Raw genomic sequence first — 9,032 nt, forward strand, 5'->3', positions numbered from 1 at the left:
GGGAAAGAGATTGTGGTGTAACCATGCCCCATTGGGGGGTGTTTTCTCCCCTTTCCACTTTCTTTTCATCTCTCTCTAGAGAGTGCATGTATTCTCTGCCAATTAAAAAAAGAATAAAGATAAAAACAAAACTAGTATTAGTTATTATTACTATCTTTTTAAATAAGAAAAGCAAAGATGTGTTAGGGATTGTAGGTGCTGTAGATTGGATTTAAGGCTTTCTTTCTTTGTTTTTAAACAGTTATTTGGTTTATTGTTTTGTTTGCTATTATTATTTTTTAATTTGACCAGAGTGGGGGGGAGGGGAGAAAGGGAAAGGGAAAAAGCAAGCTGCCAGGTCTGGAACTTGAACTGCAGTCAGCCATATGGGAATCCAGTGCCTTAACCACCATGCCACCTGCTGGCCCCAGGTTTAAGGCTTTCTTAAAAGCATATTTTTCTCTTCTGTGAGTGGGAGAGACCAAGACAGAGAGAGAGAGGAGAGACAGCAACTGTAGTCCATGCCGTAGGTCACCCCAGCCTCTGCCAACCCCAGATCATGGGCATGTGCACACCTGACATGTACAGGGAAGTCTCTGGATGTGAACCTGGAACCTTCCTATGTGGGTCAGTCTTGTAGCAGTGTGCTTTACCTCTGTGTCACTTTCTGGTCCCTGGTTTTACGATCTGAGGTAGAAAAAAGGCCTCATTGCTTCTGACTTAAATCCCAGTTCCTTTGTGACCTGGCATGACCTAAATTCAGCCTTTCATACCAGTGACAATCTCCTCTATCTATGATCTCCCCCCTCCCCCCAGGACTTGCGGGTATTTTCCAAAAAGGCTTATCGGTTTTGCATTTGGAGTTACCAAACCATTGATGCTTTTTTTTTTTTTTTCACTTTCATTGAAACATCAAACGAGGTGCTGGCAGGTGACATGATGGTGGAGGGCACTGGACTCCCACAGGCCGACTGGACCTGGCAGCCTTGCTTTCTCACTTTCTCTCCCTCTCTGTTCCAATTTAAAAATAATAATAAATAAATACCCTTTAAATAAAGTAATTCTTTTTTTTTTTTTTTTAGAGGTTTTTGCTATAGGGCGCGTGCGCTTGCCAGACAGACAGAGAGAGACATAGAGACAGAAAGCGAGAAATCACCCCCCAGGGGGGATGGCCACGCCGCAATCCCTTCTTCTCCATTCTCCTCTCGAGATCTTGGGCACACACACACACACACGTGCCCGGCGTGAGTTTTAAGCCACCAGGTCTGGGACATGAACCGCGGTCGACTACGTGGGAGTCCAGCGACATAGCCATTATTCTAACTGCTGGTCCCAAATAAAGTAATTCTTAAAAAAAAAGAAAGAAAAAAAAGAAACATATCAAATGAGTGCTGACGGCCTATGATCAACACTATCCAAGAGTCAATGGGTATTAATATCTTAGAGGAGACCGGATAGCTCTATGTGCGAAAGGCTGGGTCAGTAAGACTCCTGTGAATTTTGTGTTGCTCTGCTTGAACTCAGAAGAAGGAGTGCTCATTTTGGGACTTTGGGTATCAGAGCAGGCTGCCTGGAGGAGGTGGCAGATGAGTGAGACATCAAAAGGCCGAGGAAAACGAAGGGTGGCTAAGCCAAGAGAGTAGCTGCAGTGCACATGACAGTGGGAGTCAGTCAGGCAGACCCTGAGGAAGGGAGTCATCCGCTTGGGGGATGCAGTAGAGGGTCAGGTTGGACCCAGGTAGATGAATTGTAAGATGAAGACAGTAGAAGCAGGTTGGAGTTGCTTTGGGAGGGCCTTGAATGTCGAAGTATGTAATTTATACTTTATCACGAAGATAATAAGACATGAGAAGTTTTGGGGCTGGGGTGCTCTGGATGGTGGGGTTTTCAAAATATTATTCTGATGGCTATGTGTGGACTGGTAGTCTGGAATAAGAAATTTGAGGGAGAGACGTTTAGGGAGAAAGGGAAAGATAACCAGGAGACTGTGGACTGGGGCGGATTCAGGAGGGAAGTACTGAGAATGAAAGGGTTTATTTGAGAGAGATTGCAAAGGGAAAGTCCTTGGGGTTTGGTGAGTGACATGCAAGCTAGGAAGGAGGTAATTACTAGTGATTTGACAAGACTTTCTGCCTTGGGGACAAGGAGAATGATGACACCATTGGTGGAAATGTGAAAACTGTTTTGGAGGATTCGATTGGTGCAAAAGAAAGATCTGTTTGGAGTTTAGGCCCAGGTCCAGCCTCCTCATCAGCCATAGTCTGGGCTTCTACCTGGACCACCCTTTGGTGGCTGGTCAACCTCCGCCCCTCCCAGAGGTGGAACCTGGTCTTGGTTTCCTGTATCTCTAAGTTTGTGGCAGAAAATATGGCAGGATGGTCACACACACTGTCTGGGACTGTGATATGGAAACTTTTAGCTAAATTAGGGGAAGACCTGGTGCTGCGTCCATGCCTCAGCAAGCCCTTGCTAATGGTTTCTGAAGGCAGAAGGGTAGAACAGCCCTCGGTCACCTCTCCTATCTTCATGAGGCTGATTTTTCTTTTTTGGGGAGTTTTTTTTGTTTGTTTGTTTTTGTTTTGTTATAGGGTGCATGTGCTTGTCAGAAAGACCGAGAGAGACAGAGAAACAGAAAGGGCATGGCCACGCCGCAATCCCTTCTCCTCCGTTCTCCTCTTGGGATCTTGGGCATGCACGCACACGTACCCAGCGTGAGTTTAAGCCACCAGGTCCAGGACTTAAACCGTGGTCGACTACATGGGAGTCCAGTGACATAGCCATTATGCCAACTACTGGTCCCCATGAGGCTGATTTTCAATCTTGAAATTTTATTTTTATTGCTAGAGGTTACGTGAGTGTACCAGAAATGGGGAAGGGGAGGAGAAAAAGTACTTCCCAGTGGGGCAGGGTCACCCTACAATTCATTTCCATTTCTCCATCCCATCAAGATTTTGGACATGCATGTATGCACACATGCACCTGGCATGTTTTCCAAGCCACTGGGGCCAGGATTTGAACCATGGTTGGCCATACAGGATCTGGCTTCCTACGTACAGGTTTAACACTGTGCTACAAGGCTGACCCACACTGATTTTATAACTTCCTTTTTTTTTTTTAGAATTATTTATTTAATTTGTATTTGTTATTATTATTGTTACCATTATTTTAAATTTTGTTATAGGGCACGTGTGCTCACTAGAGAGAGACAGGGAGAGTGAGGGGAGAAAGTGAGAAAGCAAGCCACCACATTCAGGACTTAAATGATGGTAGGCCATGTGGGAGTCTAACACCTTAACCATCTTTTTACCTGCTGGCCCCTACAACTTCTTTTAAAGTTATAAAACCTTTTGGGGCCAGCAAGTGGCATGGTGGTTAAGGCACTGGACTCCCACAAGGTCCACTGTGGTTTGGGTCCTATACCTGGTGGCTTGTTTCTCCCCCACTGTCTCTCTCTAGTCAAATTAAAAAATAATAGTGGCAGATTGTATTAAATAAATCTTTAAAAGAAAGTTATAAAAACTTTTTTAAAAAGTTTATTCTATGAGCAAGAGAGACAGAGACAGAGAGACAGTACCTCAGAGTCTTCATGGTGCAATCCACACCCAGCCTCAGCTAGCCCCAGATCAGGGGCACATACATGCCCAGGGTACTCAAAGAGGTCTCTGGATGAGAATCCAGAACCTTCGCAGGTGAGTCAGCTTTGTAGAGCGTTGTGTTTGACCTCTGCACCACTGTCCAGCCCCTGTAACTTCTGTTCCCTTTTGAAGCTGCCTTTCATCATTCCTTCCGCTTTATTTTCCCTGGATTTGCCATGTTGGGAGCAGGGGTGGGGCAAAGGTTGCTGAATGTCACTTGCCCTGTCCAGCCCAGGGCTTATCTCCCTGGGAGAAAGAGGAAGATTAGTGCAGAGCCTTAGGCACCTCTGAGAACCCTGCCAAGCAAAGCCTAGCCGACCAGTCCTGACAAGCACCAGTTCTAGGTCCAGGCTCTGTGGGAGGAGCAGTGGCTGGAAGATGACGCTAACCTTTTCTGAGGGACTCAGCTTGCTATTAGGTGACTCAATGCATTTCCTAGCGTCTTATCCAAGAGGCAGGGGCAAGAGCTGCAGCCTTTGTTTATTTTTTTCCTCTTGGGCTGGGACTGTTCCGTCTTGGCACCAGGTCCACAGGAAAGCCTTCATTAGTTGCCTCCCTGGCTGCCTGTGATCTCATCAGCCTGAGCACAGCTTCAACCAGGAAATCAAAGCCCCAGCGCCCAGAGCTTCTAAGATATACCAGGTCACCGACGTTGGGGTATGACCTGCTTGGGTTTAAACCCTAGCTCTTCTGGGTCTCAGTTTACAATCTGTAAAATGGAGGCAATAATCTTGCCTCAGAAGCTTGTGATGATGGAGGGTGATAATATGTGAGGGGAGGGGGAGTTTCAAAAAGTTTACAGAGGGTTGGGCCTGTGGCCTGATGGTTAAGGGAGCCAGATCCACATTGCTGACCGTGCAGTTTGAATCCCTGCCCTGGCAGCTTGAAAAACATGCCAGGCATATGTATGTGCATGCCCCAGATCCTGATAGGACAGAGAAATGGAGGAGAAGGAAAGCATTACTCACTGGGGGGTGCTTTCTCCCTCTCCATCTTATTATTTTATTCTCTCTACAGAGAGCACATGTGCCTTCTGGCACCAAATATATATATATATAATGCATATTATGAAAAAACTATGCATGGATTCCAATTTTTTTTCTTTTTTTTTGGAGAGGTTTTTGCTATAGGGCGCATGCACTCGCCAGACAGACAGAGAGAGACAGAAAGATAGAAAGCAAGAAAGCGAGAAATCACTCCCCAGGGAGGATGGCCACGCCTAAATCCCTTCTCTTCCATTTTCCTCTCAGGATCTTGGGCATGCATGCACACACGCCCGGCATGAGTTTAAGCCACCATCCAGGACTCGAACTATGTGGGTCAACTATGTGGGAGTCCAGCGACACAGCCATTAAGCTAACTGCTGGTCCCTGGATTCCAAATTTTTGCACCAAAATAAACTCATACTTTAGTTCCATTTTTCCATGAAGTTTTTCAAGTTCCCTCATACATAAAGCACTTAGCATAGTATGTTAGCTCAATAAACAGAAGCTATTATTAATATTCTCCCCTTTTTGAGTGGCAGTAACTAGCAGTTAATAGTGTGGTTTCTAGAGTTGGACTAATCCAGGCTGGGTGGGTTTGAGTCTTGGGTCCTTTTCTTTCCAGTTGTGTGACCTCAGGCAAATTTCTCTCTAAGTCTCTGTTTCTTCATTTGTGAAATGAAAATAACGGTAACTTTCTTATAGGGTAACGGTGAAGATGAAATAATGCAAAGTGTTTACCACAATTGCCAGTACAAACTGCACAACAAAAACGAACTACTCTTATGATCATTGTTTTTCAGCCCCACATCCTCCCGAGTCTAGCTTAAGATGCTGTCCTTCCTACAAACCCCGTTCATTCCTCTCTGACCTTCCTTCATTGATCCTCATTCTGTCTATCTTTCTTAAAAGTATACATGGGCCCGGACTGGCCGATGACATAACGGTTATGTTCCTGGACTCCCACATGGCCCACTGAGGTCCGATAATGAGACCTACAGACTTGAAACTCACGCCAGGTGCATGTGCATATGTGACCAAGATCCTGAGAGGAGAATGGAGGAGAAGGGATTGCAGTGTGGCCATCACCCCTGGCGGGGAGGGTGATTTCTCCCTGTCTGTCTGTCTCTCCGCCTCTCTGGCAAGTGCACACACTCTATAGCAAAAATCTCTCCAAAAATAAATAAATCAATCAAAAGTATAAATGGGCTGCCTAGGCTCATTTTGCTCTCATCTTGAGGCATATCTTAACACTTATTGATGTGTTCAAAAAACCTACAAATCCAATGATAAAAACATCGAAGTTAGAATTATTGATACATTGTACATTTTACATCAGAAATTCCTAACTTTATTTATTTTTATTTTTGTAATGGGCTCTCTTTTTTTAAGTCTCCACTCCCTAAGCAGCTGCCCAAACTATTTCTCTGCTTTTTGAGCTAACACTCCCTCCAGCCTGCTTCCCTCTCCAAATCTCTGAGACCGTGTGTGTGTGTGTGTGTGTGTGTGTGTAGGTGAGGAGTCTTATAAAAGTTCATGGAGGGGGTATGGTGAAGGTGGCTGGATCCCATATGGCTCACTGTACTTTTTGAGTCCTGGATCTGGTGGCTTGAAAAATATACTGGGCTGTGTGCTAGCATGACTAAAATCCTGAAAGGAGAAATGGAGAAGGGATTGTAGAGTAACTGTGTCCCACAGAGGGACTGCTTTCTCTCAGCCCCCTCAGCAAACACATGTGCCCTATGGCAAAATAAAATAAAGGGGCCAGTAGTAGGTGGTATGGTGGTTAAGGCATTGGACATGGCTGACTGAGGGGGACCTGGCGGCTTGCTTTCTCAGTCCTCCCCACCCCACATCTGTCTCTGGTAGAATTAAAAAATAATAATAGGGACCAACCATATAGCGACCAGCAGATGGTGTAATGGTTATGTCGTTGAACTCCCATGTAGTCCACCACAGTTCAAGTCCCGACCTGGCAGCTTGAAACTCACTCCAGGTGCACGTGTGTGCGTGCCCAAAATCCTGAGTGGAGAGTGAAGGAAAAGGGAATGTGGTGTGGCCAGCTCCTGTGGGGGATGTGTGTGTTTTCCTGCTTTTTGTCTCTCTGGCGAGTAAATGCACCCTATAGCAAAAATCTTTCTTCAAAAATAAGTGAATAAAATAATTCTTAAAAAAGAATTGGGAACCAGCAGTTAGCCTAATGGCTATGTCGCTGGACTCCCACGTAGTCGACCGCGGTTCGCGTCTTGGACCTGGTGGCTTAAATCTCACGCCGGGCGCGTGTGCGTGCGTGCCCAAGATCCCGAGAGGAGAATGGAGGAGAAGGGATTGCGGCGTGACCATCCCCCCTGGGGGGTGATTTCTCGCTTTCTGTCTCTGTCTCTCTCTGTCTGTCTGGCGAGCGCACGCGCCCTATAGCGAAAACCTCTCCAAAAAAAAAAAAAAAAGCATTAAAAAAGTTTATGGGAAAACTGAGAGTATGTTTTTTTCCTGTTGCAAAAAATTTTGAAATCTGCATCATTTTTTTATAATACTCATTTTCCATGAATTTATTTATTTTATTTTTAGAGAGTTTTTTCTTATAGGGTATGTGCACTCACTGGAGAAACAGAGAGAGACCGAGGGGGAGAAAGAGAGGTTTAAATTGAAAAAAAAAAACAAAAACAAAAAACCAACTCAGAGAGCTTGAGAGAAACGCAAAAGCCCTAAACCTAGCTGGAGCAGAACCCTCCGGCGCCTGCGCAGAATGACGTCACCTTCCTGACGTCAGCGCGCCAACTCGGGCCAGCCCCCTGTGACGCCAGTCCCGTCAAAGCCCCGCCCCGCACGCCCGGGAGCTGTCGCGCATGCTCCGAGCCCCGCCCCCTTGCGTCACAGAATGGCCTCGGGCACCCAGGCAGCTCCTGACGTGTCGGGGAGGAGCCGGGCGCGGAGGTGCGCCGAGTGGAGCTCTGGGCTGCGGAGGGGAGCGGAGCTGAGAAGCTGGGCGGGCCTGGCCAGGCCAGCGGAGCAGAGACGTCGGTCGAGCGGCGGCGAACATGCGTTTTTGACACTTTGGAGGTGAGCCTGCTGTGCGGGGCCGCTCCCCAGGGTGCCGGGCTGGCTGGCGGCGCCGAGGCCTGCCCTTGGGGAGCCTGCCTGACCCGGGGTCTGTGCCTGAGGCCGCTCCGAGCCGGGCCGGACCGGAGCTGGATTCTGGGGCGGCCAGTCTGGGGGCAACTATTCCAATCGCTCCAACTGTCCGGTCCCCGTCTTGCGCCGAGGTGTGGCCCACCAGGGGCTTCTGCAAGGGAGCGAGCCCGGCGGCCTCTGGAGGATGTGTCCCGATCCCGGGGTGGGGTGATGGATGGCGGGGACGGAGGCTGGGACGTGGCACCGTGGGCCGGGACGCTGGTGGCGCAAGGAGTGGCCCAGTCGGAGGTGGCAGCGGCGCGCCCAGCCCCCCTCTCTTCCCCAGATCCCTTCCTTCAGCTGCGAGGGTTGTTTGGAGTCGGGCTGGATTTTGATCTCTCAGTTCCTTTCTCCCGCGGGGGGCGAGAAAGGGAGCAGCCCACATTAGTCTCCGATTGGCATTCCGGTGACTCCCCGCCCGGAACTGCTAATCACCCCTTTGGAGTTAAAGAAAGTGGCACTGGCACCATCGGATTGCTTGTGTTTGTCCTCTTTTTTTTTTTTTTTTTTTTTTTTTTTTTTTTTTGGTGGGGAAAAAAACTAATAAATGTTGTTTGGAGTCGGGCTGGATTTTGATCTCTCAGTTCCTTTCTCCCGCGGGGGGCGAGAAAGGGAGCAGCCCACATTAGTCTCCGATTGGCATTCCGGTGACTCCCCGCCCGGAACTGCTAATCACCCCTTTGGAGTTAAAGAAAGTGGCACTGGCACCATCGGATTGCTTGTGTTTGTCCTCTTTTTTTTTTTTTTTCCTTTCTTCTTTTCTTGCTGGTGAGCAACGAACTAATAAGTTTTGCCGAGGAGGTGAGGGATCTTGTGCTACTGATTATTAAAGGTGTAGCACCTTACGCCTTTGGCCTTTTGAAACATTCTTGTTAACATCTTTTGAATCTTATCATCCTGGGGTTGTGACTAATTCTGTTATCTCCATTTGAGTGGTGAGGAAATCTAGCAGGGGTGAAGGATCAGTAAGTGATTGACAGTTGGGTTCAACCAGCTACTGGGTGGCTTAGTTTGAATCAATTTACATTTCTAGGTTCACAGTTATGGTTTCTTTTCGTGGGATTTTTATACCCTTCTCAGCTAGAAAGCAAGGCAGAAATTTTGATTTGCCAAAGATGTACCAGAAGTTAGTAAGTGACTTATTCAATTATTTTTGACCAAATTCACCTAGTATAAGTATTGCTACTTAGTTATAAAAAAAAATCTTAGTCCCAAGCTTTTCATGGATTGCTGGTTAATTTTTTTTTTTTTATACATTGAGTTC

General features: G+C 47.1%; 1 protein-coding gene across 4 annotated transcripts in view; it reads left to right on the forward strand.

Moving 5' to 3' along the window:
• The window catches only part of NDEL1 (nudE neurodevelopment protein 1 like 1), a 71,074-nt gene that overhangs the window by 21,122 nt on the left and 40,920 nt on the right, over positions 1 to 9,032 (forward strand). For 2 of the 4 annotated variants that reach the window (XM_027774912.1, XM_006156398.3), the window contains exon 1: positions 7,482 to 7,657. The exons of 1 other annotated variant lie outside the window; for it this stretch is intronic. The gene's annotated coding sequence lies outside the window, so the exon portion shown is untranslated. Of the gene's footprint in view, positions 1 to 7,481; positions 7,658 to 9,032 lie in introns of those variants that run through there. One more of the 4 variants, XM_006156397.3, reaches the window with a different exon arrangement.

Source organism: Tupaia chinensis, unplaced genomic scaffold (genome assembly GCF_000334495.1).
Source record: "Tupaia chinensis unplaced genomic scaffold, TupChi_1.0 Scaffold000493_1, whole genome shotgun sequence".
Lineage (NCBI taxonomy): Eukaryota > Metazoa > Chordata > Mammalia > Scandentia > Tupaiidae > Tupaia > Tupaia belangeri.